Source organism: Toxorhynchites rutilus, chromosome 3, assembly GCF_029784135.1.
Source record: "Toxorhynchites rutilus septentrionalis strain SRP chromosome 3, ASM2978413v1, whole genome shotgun sequence".
Lineage (NCBI taxonomy): Eukaryota > Metazoa > Arthropoda > Insecta > Diptera > Culicidae > Toxorhynchites > Toxorhynchites rutilus.
The window spans coordinates 99,135,455-99,151,663 of NC_073746.1; positions in this window are offsets into that span (position 1 = coordinate 99,135,455).

Genomic DNA, 16,209 nt, shown 5'->3' on the forward strand with positions numbered 1-16,209 from the left:
GAGCGGGTCTGCTCAAACAACACGGACCCGACACGGAAAGTAAAATTACTTTCCTCGGTAGTAAATCGAATCACGTAAAATATGCCCGAGTGTGTCCCTTTTGTGAAGTCTGTCCCGGTCCTGGATGGAGAACGTAAAGGGAATTCCTAATTATCGGCTCACTTGACACCGTTTGTGAAGTTGGAAGTAGTGGAACATGGATGGCATGAATAGATACCATCAAAGGGCTGAAATCCTAACGGAATATCCTTACTTATTTGATGAGCAGTAGCTCGTCATCATTTCACCTGAGCGATGAAGAAATGGAAATCTGATGCTTATCTGGGAGATAGTTGTGCCATCGGATGTAAATTGGGTTGGGTTCATTTGGGAAACCATGCACTTCCTTCCGATCAATCGATAGAAGTGGCAGGAATCAGGGCGAACCAGAGATGTCAATTGTTTTTTGGGAAATTCAAAAGTTTTTGCGAACTTATCGATTTTTAATTATTTAGGATATGTTGTATAAAAAGTCATATTTTGCATAAATATCCGAACTGTCAAAATATTCAAATAAAAAAGAAAAAATAATGATAGAGAATGCCATTACCGTTTTATCTCAAATTCCGAACAATTAGGCTAGGCGCAAATTGAGACGCGTATAGCGCGCGTAACTTAGCGCGATATAGCGCCTGTCTTTGTGGCTAATGAAAACAGATGGAACGGCGCAAGTTGGCCAGACGACGCGAGATGGTGGAGCGCTCGTGAGACACGACTCGCTCGACGCTGTGGCTGAGCCACAGTTTCTCGTGCTGCTGATTCCGGTTGTGGTGGTTGTGTTGGCGAACAATCATATAGCGCCGTGAGTCTGATACTGTATGGTTGTACCGGTCGGAAGGTTGTGTTACTAAATAAATATATCACACAACTCTGTGTGAATCAGACATTTTATGCGAGTGGCACGTTGTTTACGCCAAACTGAGACTCAATATGCGCTCCACCACGCTACGTTTGTGGCACGTATGAGTCGTGTTGATAGTCTCGTGTTCGCTTACGAGCGCTATACGCTTCTCAATTTGCGCCTAGCCTTAAGCTTTGATGGCCATTAAACAGTGTCTCATTACTCAAAATGGTACTCTTTGCAAAATTAAATTGATTTTTGGATATAATAGAGCCTTCTTTTGACGTAGGACTACGTCTAACCGGAAGATATAGGGGATGAAATGGAAATCTAGGCACTGAACAAATAGGAAAAAATGCAAGATTTGGAACGCTTATAACTCGAGCATTTCTCAATAGATCGCAAAGGTTTTTGCATCAATTGATAGGAAATATATCTACGCATCTATCATAACGAATAACATTTCATTTTTCTTGAGATAAATAATTGAATAATTGTGAAATATCAAGCATTGTCAAAATGCACTATGTGCCCATTTTTGATTGGTCCATTTTGTGCTCCTCAAATCGTACCGACCAAAACGGGCAACCAGAGCAGCAGCGAAATAGAATGAAGCACGATTGGAAAGGAAAAAGAAAAAAATGAACGAAACATTGGTCGCAGTCTCACACATGCGTAACTCTCGAGCCAGCCAGTCAGCTTAAAAATCCCCGCTCCGCTGCCGTAACGATCATTCTCATTCAAACCGTACACCACATCGGTTCGCATCACAACACATCAACAAACCAACCCAAGCAGCCATGTCTGGACATGGTAAAGGAGGAAAAGTGAAGGGAAAGGCAAAATCCCGCTCGAACCGTGTTGATCTGGAGTTCCCCGCAAGGGTAGCCAGGCCGAGCGCGTTAGTACCAGTGCACCAGTCCACCTAGCCGGCGATATATAGTTTCGGCCGCCGACGTGATCGAGTTAGCTGGCAAAGCTGCTCGCGACGATAAGAAAACCCGCATTCGGAACAGAATACATTCGGTTCGGTGGACATCAAGACAACAGGCAGTTGCAGCGAGTGGCAAACGCAATCGCAAAACGGCATCAGGTAGCAGAAGAAAAAAAATTGTTCTTTATACAAAGTGCTTTGGTGGCAAATCCAGAACAAGGCGGCATCGAGGGCGTTCGAAATGGTTTTTTTCAAAACCACGAGTACTAAGTTTTCTAAATTGGAACCATTCCATAAAACAAGGCGCTTTTCAGGGCCATTAAACCTTCCAAAAAAGAGTTTAGGAAATACAGTTCAATGCTTTCTAAAACATTATCCAAAATAATAATAAAACACAAATTGATTTTTTCATCATTTGTTTGCCAGGATGTGATGAGTATGTGAATTTGGCAGTTGTTCTGAGCTTATTGATAGTTGGGGACTTTCCTGATTATTCAATTTTCACCAATTCTTAAATTGTTTCCAGATTGAAAGTACAGTAATTTACAATTAGTTCGACATTTAGCTAATTGGACGGACATGTAATGCGACTTATTTAGTTGGCATTTTGTAAACATAGAGATCCAAATTATGACCCCACATTGAAAGTCGACACTGTACCACTGTCATCGCAAATGTTCAATTACAGGTTTAAATCGCCTCCAATGCGACACTGAGTGGCGCTTCGGCACGTCGCATTGAATGTAATTTGCTGTACAACATGTCACAAAGCTGGATGGGAAGAAATTTTCCAACTGTGAAAGCTGTGGCGAGTGGCAACAAATCGCTAAACAGGAAGCTTTAGCCGAACAAGATGGGAATATCGAGTGATAACAAAACAATAAACTCTTTAGATTGAAGATAATTTTGTGATCCTGAAAAGGACCCGTTTTAGACTGCATGTGAATCCAACGAGCGAACAAATCGTAATGAATGTATTTTTTTGCCATCGCTCCCTTTTAACGCTCATTCGTTCGTCTCGTTGGACTCGCCCCTCTGGCTAAGTCTGCCAGGTAGATAGGAGAAGGTCACGTAGGAGAAGAAAATAAAACAATATATTTAAAATATATATTTAACAAAAGCTGTCCCCTTTGTATAGTCCTACGTCACTCCGGTTATGTCCCCGACATTACCCACCCGTCTTTTAAACTTGACTACAATAAAATTGATTTACAAATGAATATTCATGGTGAAAAACTAAAAATATGTTTAATCACTTTTGTCTCAAATTCCGAACACCATTCTTGTCATTGACTCATATTCCGAAAACTTTTGTCTCAAATTCCGAACAGCAAAAATGCTTTTTTTTTCAAATCATATCTTTTGAATATTGGACCGATTCATATGATCGATGTATCAAATTAAAGTCAATTAGCTAGTCTTTTTTAGAAAAATGTTACACCCGCAAAAAATTGATTTTGAATTCGTAATTATCGATGGTATTTGTTTTTCATAGTTTGCATGGTTTCTGAATCAAGGGGGCGCTATATCGGTATCAATACCTACAAATGATGTTAAAATGAAGTCTATAACCAAAACAATATCAAGGTTTTGATTATTGAATTATTTATAACATTAAAGTTCAGTAAATTCATATTGAAAAATGAAGTGTTCGCAATTGCGTAGAAACTTGATTCATGCGTAGAAACTTGATTCATATTCCGAACACTCGTTTTAATGAAGATTTATGCATAAAATATCGTTTTTTTCATCCATTTATTGTAGATTCGTACAAATTCTAGCACTTAACATGAAAACAACAAGCAAAATAGTTGAAAAAACTACAAAAACTGAAAAACTAACGTTTTTTACAGAATTTCCTAACGCATAATTTAATCATTGGTTTTGACTGTCACTTTTTTGCAAATGCTCAATATTATATATTTTAGACTGTATCGATACCTGTAAATGATGTTAAAATGTAGGCTAAAAGCCAAAGAATTTCAGGGTTTTGATTATTCAATTATTCATAACATTAAAGTTCAGTAAATTTACATTTGAAAATGAAGTGTTCGGAATTTTAATCATGCGTAGAAATTTGATTCATATCCCGAACACTACTTCAATATTAATTTTAATGAAGATTTCTGCATAAAATATCATTTCTTTTACCCAGTGCTTGTAGGTTCTTACATTTTCTAGCGCTTAACATGAAAACAGCAATCAAAATAGTTGAAACAGCAACAAAAACTACAAAATTAACGGTGCTTGTTTTTTTATGGAATTTGCTAACGCAAACATTTTATCATTGGTTTTGACAATGAAGCTTAGACCTCATAGAATGTCTGTGTTTTCGTTATTCAATTATTTATAACATGAAAGTTTAGTAAATTTATAATTAAAAATGAAGTGTTCGTAATTTGAGACTGTTCGGAATATGAGACAAAATGGTATATAAACTGTTTGGTTTAAATTAATTAAAAGAGATTTTTATAAAATATTTCAATTTCTAATTATAAACAATCTCTTTTAACTTAATCTAAAAATATAACATTATCAAACACGCAGAACTTGTTTTTTTCATTTCAACGCGTTTCATTCAATAATTTCATTTCTATTCTTTTATTTGATTTCAGACAAACACAGCAAGAACTTTCGGATTCCTACACTATAAATCGGCCATTTTAAAATTAAAAAAAGTTCTATGTTAGTTATATATGAAGTAAACTATATTTCAAATTTCAAAAAATATTAAATGAATTACGTTTTGACCAAAATCAGGTGAAATTCACGTATCTATAAGATACACACAAATTCACATTTAGAAACAGAACTAGAATTTGATTTTAAAGTAGCGGATTGTTTTCTCGAGGATAAAAATGGCACAGTTTTATAAAAAAACTGACTAAAATTCATTGTACGGAGGTTTTGTGAAAAAATTTGTTCATTGAAGCTTCACCAAAATTTAGCTAAATCTCACATTACTGACCGGGAGCTCTCTGAGACCGTAAAATCATTGCTCAATATCTAACTAATTTCGGTCTATTCTCGCCAGTTTGATCTCCACTACGGAGATGTAACCTGATATATCCAGTTTATTTTTTTTAAATTTCTATAGAGTTATTATAGAATTATAAAGTCTGCTTCATTTAATATTGGAACACAAACAATTGCGTGTAGTTCAGTCATTTATTAACGAATTCATAATTTGTTTTTCATACAAATGTAGCATTTTCTTTACTCTTTCATAAAAAAAATTAAAAATTATTCATTGCTGTTTCGAAGAAATTCTCGTAATTTTCCCGTAATACGGCACATTAGGCGGCGCACACCCTTTTCGTCCACCGTTTTGGCGATTTGATTCCACCAGTTCTTCATTTGAGTCATGTTCCTAACAAGTTTTCCCTTTGCCTTAAGCCTCCGCTTCGTGATTGCCCAGTATTTCTCTATCGGCCGGAACTGGGGGCAGTTTGGGGGGTTGAGGTCCTTCGGTATTACGCTGACCCCGTTCGTTGCGTACCATTCCATAACCGTTTTGCTGTAATGGCAGCTTGCGAGGTCCGGCCAAAACATTACTGGACGGTCGTGGGCACGAATAAACGGCAGAATCCGTTTCTGTAGGCACTCTTTTTTGTAGACTTCTGATGTCATTGTCTTGTCAGTGAGAAAGACTTTAGTTTTCTGTCCACAACTGCATATCCCCTGCCAAATCATGTACTTGCGGGCGAATTTATCCGCAAACACGAACTTAAATTTTGCAGGTACATCCCCCCGAGCCGTCGCCAAATAAAATTTTTGACCTGGGATTTGCCCAAAGTCCGCCTTCACGTAGGTCTCATCGTCCATCAGAATACATCCGTCGAACTTGGTCAGCACTTGGTCGTACAGCTTTCGAGCACGGATTCTGGCCACATTGTTCTGCTTCAGCGTCCGATTTGGCTGTTTGCTGGCTCGGAATGACCTTATTCCTTCCCGGAGACGAATTCGTCGCACCGTACTGTGAGCGGCCTGGAACTTATTGGCCAAATCGCGGTCTGAAAGATTGGGATTCCTCTTGACGGCCTTGATGACTTTCCCACGCAGTTTCCGGTCGACAGTTCCACTCCGACGCTTCGAATGCGGCTTCCGAGCCGTCGTCAATGTTTCCTTGTACTGCTTGATAACACGCCATACGGTATTTCTGGGCATTTGAGGCTGTTTAGCTAGCTTAGATGCCGACAACAATAGATTTTCAAGAAAACTGTGCACAATTTTATCTCTCCGTTCGGCTTCCATGGCGGTTGTTTACAAAATGCTATCGTTTGGTGTTATGACATAAATACATGGTGAAAGGTAATGAATTTCCCGACACGTGGGTGAAAAAAGTTTCCAAATCCGTCCACTAGGAGCGCCACAATGAGCAAAAGAATTTGTTCCAATATTAAATGAAGCAGACTTTAGTACAGGTCGGACTCGATTATATATAATCGCAATTTCACTTTCAACGTTAATTTTCGAATCCAATACATATAAAATCAAATCACAAAACAGCTATTTTTCTATTAATGTTTGACATTCATACATTAATGAAAAAATTGTTTTCTTGAGATTCGATTATGTATAGGATTAGAAAATAATTGTCGAAAAAAAATGGTCGACTATATATTATCGAGTCCGACCTGTAGTTAGCAAATACATTTGTGATATGTTATAAGTTTATATGATCAGAATATGTTGTTAAATATTTTGAAAAAAATCAGTATTAATTTTTGAAAAACGTTCGATTGGTAGATTTAAAATGGCTTGTTATATCTTGAAAATAGTTGCCATGATTAAATTTCAACATTTTTATAACATTTAACCATTTTTGGCAATTTTTTTTATTTAAAATGATAGGTCGTACTGTTTCCTTGCACGATTTCGTGCAACCAGATACTGTTTTAACGGCCTTTTGAGATATTCGACCAAAATCCTTTTCGCATAGGGGAGGTGGGGGTGATACGGACATGTTAAGAAGAACTTCAATTATATCTTTGGAAACGGATGCTTTCGAACACTTAAATGCACTTTCGTGCAATTCAATATACTCTTTTTCGAATGTTTTACCAAATGTTTCTAAATGTTTTTACTGAAATTAAAACAAATCGAAAAGTAGAACATATATGTCGATGAGGGAATATAAGCATATAGTAGGGGGAATATGGACAGGTTTTAACATACGGAGCGTAGAGGTTTATCGCTCCCGAGAGGAATAATTTCGTTCTCTCTCATTGTTTGTTTGTCCAGCAACTAAAATAGAACAAACAGAGAAAGCGAGCAAAAAAAAGAGTTGAATACTCTTGCCATCAATTTCCATTATGTATTGGATGTGATCTCAACATCACTGTTCATTCCATTTTTTTCCACTCACAAATGAAATTACTTTGCCTTATATAGCTAATATTGCTTCTCTGTTAACTCACAAACTGAAATATAACCACAGCTTTCCCCGGCTTCCCCGGCTGCCATACAATTGAAGCATAAATTTCTGCATAACTCAAGAACTAAAATGGAACCAATTATGACATATGGAGGTTTTAGGGGACAATAATTGTTTCTGTGGTGGCTCGACACTCCTCCTTCTCTAAAGGAGGAGGGGGGCTGAAAAATTCGAGAACTAATGAAACAAATAGAATCAAACTTAGTATATACAGGTTTTAGGGATCGATAAAAGTTTCTATAGTGGTTCGACACTCCTCTCGCTTCTCTAAGGGGGGGACTGCCATACAAATGAAATACAAACTTTTGCATAACTCGAAAACGAATCAAGTAAATGGAGCCAAATTTGGGATGTGAGGGATTACATAGAATAACATAGCGACAGGCGTTGTTAGTCCATTTGATGTTTACGCTAACGAAATTGATCTTTGTTCGAAAGTGGAAATGGATTTCAATGCGATGAAACGTACTCCTATATTTTTTGCTAATTATACAGGTCGGACTCGGTTATCCGGAGTATTGATTTTTTTTTTACTGCGGATAATCGAGTCATAAAAAAACAATTTTCTCTCGGTAAACGTATTATAATTGATTTGCACTTATTTATTAAACGGTTTTATCTTGGTTGGCCCGTTTGTATGTTTGTGACTTTGTAACTTTGTAATTTTGTAACTTGGTATGAAGCGCTGTACCACATTAATATAAATTTAACCCCCTTCCTGTTGACCGATTGATCTGAAATTTGGAACACATCTTTATCTCTGGTGTCATTATAAAACTGCGTATTCCATGGTCTTGAAAATCCAAGATGGCGGCCGCTACAAAATGGCGGATTACACATTTTCTCAGAACCGCTTCAATATGGGTATCACATGAAAGGGCTTCACTAGTAGAACACAGTTATTTATGAAAAATGTAAATCCAAGATGGCGGCCGCTACGAAATGGCGGATTACACATTGTCTCAGAGCCCCATCAATATGTATATTAAATGAAAGGGATTGACTAGTAGAATACAGTAATTTATGAAAAATGCAAATCCAAATTGACCGCCACCACAAAATGGCGCCATATATATTTTTTTTCTCAAAACCTCTTCAATATGGGTATCAAACGGAAGTTCTCGACTAATAGAACATATCAGATCATGAAAAATCCAACTCCAAGGTGGCTGCAGTCCCCAAACAACTAATTACTTTTTAAATGGTTTCATTCAACTTGACCTGTTTGTATGTATGTTTGAATGTTTGTAGGGTTGTCCCACATTAATAGAAAATTGAACTCGTTCCTGTTGACTGATTGATTTGAAATTTGGAAGACACCTTTAATTCTACTGTCATTATCAAACTACGTATTCCATGATCTTAAAAAAATCAATTTGGACATCGCTAAAAAATGCCTGAATGACTTGACATGGAGAACACGAAACATAATAAACAACATAAATTTAAAAAAGTCGCCGCCACTAAATGGTCGACTATGTTTTTTTTGCAATTCCCTCATAATCGGTATCAAATGAAATGATTTGACTAATAGAATACAGTACATCATGAAAATATTCCGAAGAAAATTAGGTAAGAAATAAACGTTGGATTTCCATTATCCACAATTAGTTGTTTCATCATATACTCCCAATTTTTAGCGGCGGCCGAATTAAAATTTTCAAGAACATGGAATACGCAGTTTTAAAATGACAGTAGAATTTAAAGTATGTTCCAAATTTCAGATCAATCAGTCAAAAGGAATGGGGTCAATTTTCTATTAATGTGGGGCAACCCTACAAACACTCAAACATACATACAAACAGGGAAAGCTGAATGGAACCATAAAAAAGTAATTGTTTATTTGGGAACTGTGGTCATCTTGGTTTTTGTTTTTTTTTTAGTCTACTGTGTTCTACCAGTCGAGCATTTTCATTTGATACCCATAGAGGAACTGGTACAAATTCGGTACCCCATTTTGTTTTTTTTTGGGACTAAGCTCTTGGCCAATGCTCAGAATTTCTTCATATTACGTCGGCTTATGAAGGGATCTATTGCTGACATTTCCCAGCAAACCGATTCCAAAAATCTTGATTTGGCTCACTTCTTTGAACATAGAAGTGAAACAACTCAAATTCGAGTACCCGAGATACTTGGGTATAAATTTGGCACCCCATTTTTTATTTTTTCAAATTAAAAGAATCGTCCTGAAATCACTGAAAAATGTATTTTTTTTCATACAGAATAGAATTGAAGTACACTATTTTACGTAAATTAACTCAACTTTAACGAAAAAGCATGCAATTTTACAAAACAAAGAGGAAGAAAAAAACGATTTTTTCAAGAGAAAGTGAACAAATTTTATCTCGATTTATTTCTAACTAAAAAAGTAAAACGAATCAAAAGCCTTTACAAAAGTCGCAAGCGTAGTATTCAGTCTCTCAATCGGTGCAGGCAGAATAGCATAATGTATCATCAACACTATGTTTACATTTGGGTGCCAAATTACCCGCATACCGAATTTTCACTTTGGAATGAAATCTATGAAATTTGTGATTAAAATCTCGATACACTTACTCGAATTCGTTGAAGATTCATTGAAGAATTTCTTGATTCAAATCAGCTTTAATATTGAAAATCGGCTCACTATTCGATTTTTAATGAAAGACGCACATGAAAAATTTTCGAAATATCAAAAACAACAAAACTTGATTTTTTTTTAAAAAACACAGATTTTTAGGTTTTTGACGTTTGTTACTACATTACTAGAACACTTTTTTTTTTTATTAACCACCAGTGTTCGCTCATTACCGCCGGAGATCCGGGTGTGTACCAAATTACCCACGGGGTACCGAATTTGTACCAGTTCCTCTATTGATGGAGATTTGAAAAAAAAAAATATGGCGCCTTTTTATGATGGCGGTCATTTTGGATTTGCATTTTCCATAATTTTTCATAAATTACTGAAAATATGTAATCCGCCATTTTGTGGTGGCCGCTATCTTAGAATTGCATTTTTCATGAATAACTGTATTCTACTAGTCAAGCCTTTCCATTTGATACCAAAATTTATTGGGTTGTGAAACAAATATATATGGCGCCATCTTGTTTGGCGGCCATTTTGGATTTGCATTTTTCACAAATAACTGTATTTTGCTAGTCAAGCCCTTTCATTTGATACCCATATTGATGGGGTTCTGAGAAAATGTGTAATCCGCCATTTTATAGTGGACGCCATCTTGGATTTACAATTTTCATAAATACAGTGAAAGCTCTCTATAGCGACATCGCAAGGGACCGTCGTTATAGAGAATTGTCGCTATAAAGGACTGTCGCTATAGTGAATTTGGATGTCGTTATAAAGAGAGAAAAGCCCAAGTTCACACGAAACAATAAAATTACAATTAATTTCTAACAACCTTAAATCAAAACATTGAACAATAAATACAAAATTCAGCTCATTTGTCCCCCAACACGTGTTTCTTTAAATCAAAAAAAAAAATTGAAAAGCTGTCATTCGGTAAATTTGTTTTAGTTAACACGTTGAGTGCCACGGTTTCATAGCGACTCTATGGAAGTTTTTAAACGTATTAGGGTCATCGTTCCTTATCGTAGTGAAAGATGTTTTTGTTCGAATGGGAATGCTTATGAGCTAATATGATTATATTTGTTACCATTATTATCATATGTTATACTGTCAGTCACCGGTGACTGACGCAGTCTGAGCGAAAACTCGGTGTCAGTCACCGGTGACTGACGTGGCAGTCAACGTGTTAGTAAACCACCATAAATAGTTTTGAAAGCATCATATAACTAGTTTTGAGAGGATGGGCTTATAGTTCCACTGTGAACTACTTCGTCAGACACTGAATGAGTTTCATCATCATTGTTATCTATAGATGATTGCTCTTGCACTTGCACAAAATTGCTCCTTGCAAAATTGCTTGTGAAATTACATTTCACTGGGCATATATTGATTTATCTTGTTACTCCGGGTCAGATGTCGTGTAATTGCGACTCGAAACCGAAATAGAGTTATTCCCAGTTGGGTAATGTCAATGCAAATAGGATTTGTTTTATTGATTAAAAAATGCAGGTGCTCCATCATATTATTTTGCTATAAAAAGTGCTCTGCCATAAAAAAATCTATATTTGAAAATATTAACAATTTATAACCAAATCTTCAAAAGTTGTTCTTGTTCTTGTTCAACGAGCGCTTCAAATTTGATCGGAATACATAACGGCCCATGTCGTAATCAATGCTATTTTCGTAATCAATGCTATTTTCATCCATATCAAATTGTATGATTTCACAAAATTAGCTTTGACCAAGCAATTAACAATAGTGGATTGTCTGCGCTATGTTTGTGTTGAGCTCAGATGTCTGGCAACTGAATAGAGGGGAAACTGATAGCATTCCTTTTTTGTCTTCCTCTAGCACTGTTTTAGCGGAATGGATTTTATTTGCGCCAGAATCAAGACAGACAAGAAAACGTGATCCACAACACCTAATATACAGGGTTTTCCAACTTCAAATTCCGAAAGTAAATTGAAATAAAACACACTTAGAATTCGAATTTCGATGAAACTTTTATTTCAAATTGAAATTTGGTTTATGCCATTATGTGTGAAATACAACATCATTCAAATGTCCACCAAGGGCTTCCTCGCACACCTTGATCCGGAACAGGTAATTTTCGTTGACTTTTCGGCACATATGGGGCGGTATCTCAGTCATATCTTCACGAATGTTCAAGAATGTTCAAGAGTTTGCGGAGAGTTGGCATAGACACGGTCTTTCGCATAACCCCACAAAAAAAGTCTAGCGGGTTCAAATCGCATGATCTGGACGGCCAATTGGCATCAAAAATTATGCGTCCCTCAAATTTCGTTCGCAATATGGCCATGTTCGGTCGTGTTGTGTGGCACGTGGCGCCGTCCTGCTGAAACCACATGTCATCCGTATCCATATCTTCAATTTGTGGCAAAAAAAATCGGTTAACATGCGGCCATAACACTCACCATTCACAGTTACCGTCTCGCCGTCCTCATTTTCGAAGAAATACGACCCGATGACTCCACCAGACCATAATGCGCACCAAACAGTGACTTTTGGTGGATGCAATGGCCTCTCAACAATCACGTGTGGATTTTCTGAGCCCCATATACGGAAATTTTGGGTGTTCACATAGCCACCGAGCTCGAAATGTGCCTCATCGCTGAAGAAAACTTGATGCGAAAATTCAGCATTTTGCTGCTGTTGTTCGTTCACCCAATCGACGTATGCCCGACGCATTCCATGGTCACCACGCTCTGATTTTTGTACCAGTTGGACAAAAATCTTATATGAAAATTGCGCATGAAAAAAAATGTGTTTGAATGATGTGTTTTGGTAGAAACATCAGGCAAAATATATAAAAATTTCTATAATTGTTTTGAACAATCAAAAATCAAAATAAAAAAAATAAATACATTTAAATTTTATCAATTCAAAACTGCCTTCGGGCCTGCTAGTTCGATGGAAGATTAATCTGCCTCCCTAAATAAATATTGCTCATGGCGTCGCTTGGTGCCGCCGAAAGCAGACTCGTTTGCTGAGGAGTGCTGAGCGACAATGAAAATGTCTTTCTAAAGGTAGGTCGAGAAAGAGTATGAACTAGTTTTCTTCGCAAGGTCCCTTCTCAGGGCTAGAGACGAATGAACGTAAAGTTTAAATTCTCTATAATTCAAAAGAAGAAAAATATTGCTACCAGATGTCACGAACCTCGACATTTTTTGCTACTATAGTGCTACTCGCCCGTGTAGTTGGCGCAAAGGCATCGCAAAAATATTATTTTATAGAATTCCTTCATGCATTTGTCTGATACGGGCTGTGTTTCGTTCGTTCTTGGTGCAAGTCCAAATGCAAAATTCACCACAATGATGAGCCAGCCGTGGAATCGAAACATTCGGGTCATCCTTCACACTGGCAGCAACAGCAGCAATATTTTCGGCCGAACGCACATTACGATGATGCACAGGTTTCACAATATCCGCTACGGATCCAGTTTGTTCGAATTTACGCACTACATTAGCGATTGTGTGCTCTGTAGTTCGTCCATGACGACCAAAATCCGTCCGTAATGCTCGAAAAACATTTGCCGGTTTTTCATCATTTTTATAGTATAATTTAACAAAATTAACACGTTGTGCGATGCTAAAACGATTCATATTGTAAAATGGCAGACATTCAACTAACGATATGACGCTTTGGTTGACAGCTATGTCAAACGGTTGTCAGCGCAGGGCTGTATACTTTCGGAAGTCCGAAATGGAAAACCCTGTATATTGGTTTCTTTTTACCCACACAGTATCGTTTAGATTGTTTCCCACTATGCATCAGAGAGCTTCACAGTGAACACGTCTCTTTCGAGAATTATTTTTTGGATTGTTCTTTCGCTATACGAAATGGTACAGCTGATTATGTGCAGTAGAATTTTGAACAGAATTTTAAAATGTACCGTCAGCAGAACTGCGTCCAAATATGTGTTCAGGTTAAGTTATATGTTTTAAATTTAAATTACTCTGTTTTTGTAAAGTATCCGAAAATTCATATTAGTTGCGCGCGAACATATGATTGATGTTCACAAATCATAACATAGACTATTTTCTTTCATAGTCATATACTAAGTCCAATTCAACTAATTATTATAGCACTGTCAATGGAGTGTCACTGAAAATTGTCGCAATAGGGAATGTCTTGTCGCTATAGCGAATGGTCGTTATAGAGAAATGTCGCTATAAAGAAAAGAATTTGTATGCGATTTTGAAGGGACCTTTGCAAATGTCGTTATAGAGAGATTTGTCACTAAAAAGGTTGTCCCTATAGAGAGCTTTGACTGTAACTGTGTTCTACTAGTCAAGCCCTTTCATTTGATACCAATATTGATGGGGTTCTGAGATAATATGAAATCCGCCATTTTGTAGTGGCCGCCATTTTGGATTTGTATTTTTCATAATTAACTGCATTCTACTAGTCAAGTCCTTTCATTTGATACGCATATCAGCTATTCAATATGAAATTATTATACAAATTATTCAAAATTTCCGAAAATACTCCGGATAATCGAGTCTAAAATTCCGGATAATCGACTCCCGGATAATCGAGTCCGACTTGTATAATTAAAAATGGAATGGATAAGAGCAAAATTCGAGGAAGGAATGTTCCGATTCGGGGCTGTCTTTAGTCTATCATATATTCTGTATCAAAAATTTATTCCATGTAACGGAGAAACATGTTATTTGCAAGTGGTTGGAAAATCATGAACGAGAAATATGTCTGCAATGAATCTGATATGATAATGACGAGTTTTGGTAGAAGTACTGGGAACATTAAAGTAAAAGGTAATTTAAAAGGATCGACAAGAAAATCAATCAATGAACAGTTCTGGGATTGGCCCACGATCGTGCGCTTAGTAAGAAAACGTGAATGTTTGAAGGTATTGATAACAAAAAATAAATTTTGGGCTGGACGAAGTATGCCGGATCAGCTAGTGCACGATCGATGTCCTCATACAGGGCCATAAGCGTTGTCCTGCCGGCAACGGATATATTTAAATAATACTGTAAAATATATACTTTTTATTTTCCTGTACCCATGTTTCATACGTGCTTAAACAATGTCGAGTCAAACAATCACAGAGCTGCCCCAGAACTGTGTTTGGTATAAAATGTTAAACTTTTAACTCCAACTAGAACAACCCGGTCGCGTCTGTGAAACGCTAGATGCAGATTTCTAACATAAATTGAAAAAAAAAAATTTTTTTTGTTACAACTTATACTGTCTGAAATTTGAAACAACGAAAAGAGTCCGAGGCATTGAAATACGAGTCCTTCAAACGAAAATAATTCGAGTTGTATGCTTGAAGTTTCTTCGGAATTAAGATTTCGAAAAAAAATATAGGAGGTTGTGTCCAAGACACGACCGCATTTTTGACGTAGAACTAGGCTGTTATTTTATATATGTTTATAACTTCGTATATTATTTTATAATGCTGTGAAATTTGAGGAATAACTGTTTAGTAGAATGGTTTGATCGCCCTGAAATGTTTTTATTGTAAAATCAACTATCGATAATTGATTGATGATTCATTATCGCCCTCGCAGCATAATACACTAGCCCTATCGTATGTCGCGATTTGTTTCATGTCAATGCATTGAAAATTTACCTCGAACGCTATTCTGGTGACCTTTTTCGCAATTGCCATAGGCTCGGTTACAGTCGAATATATACTTGTTGCACCAGTACCATTATTCCACATCTTATAACTACATCAATATATCTTTGGCACTGTATGGAAACAACAACAATGACAATATTTGCAAGTATCAAATATCGTGCTACTTGCTATTTAGTTTTGCCTCAGTGGAATCGCATCTCTAGGTATCGTTCGTACAACGTAAATCAAGCGCCAAACAAGCGTTTGCCATGGCATGCATACAGAGCCATACATTGGTGGCTCAAAGCTACTAGAAATATAAACACTTCTCATCATTTTGTGCTATTCTCAAGAAACGCTTCTATTAATATTACTGGCCTCGAAAAAAGTTGCATTACTTTCTCATGCTCAAGATAAGCGCAGTTGTCATCCTTAGTGGAGAAAGTTTTACTACTGGCAAGCGGAACCAAATCACATTCCAGAACCAGAATTCCAGAACCACATTTACTTTCATCGTGACTAATTCAACGAAATAATTTCTTTCTGTTAATCTCAACAATATCGAGAAGAGCATTACTTCATTATGATCAAGATTAGCGCAAATGCAATCCTAGTTGAAGGCAGTTTTGCGACTGGCACGCGAACCAAATAACTTATAACATTCATGGTGTCAAGATACTTGGTGTTCCCCAAATAATGTTTTGGCGCACAACCTTAACGCCTGCTTCGCCATAGCGTCAGTTCAATGCATTGATGCAATGTCAAAGACACCAACGAAGCC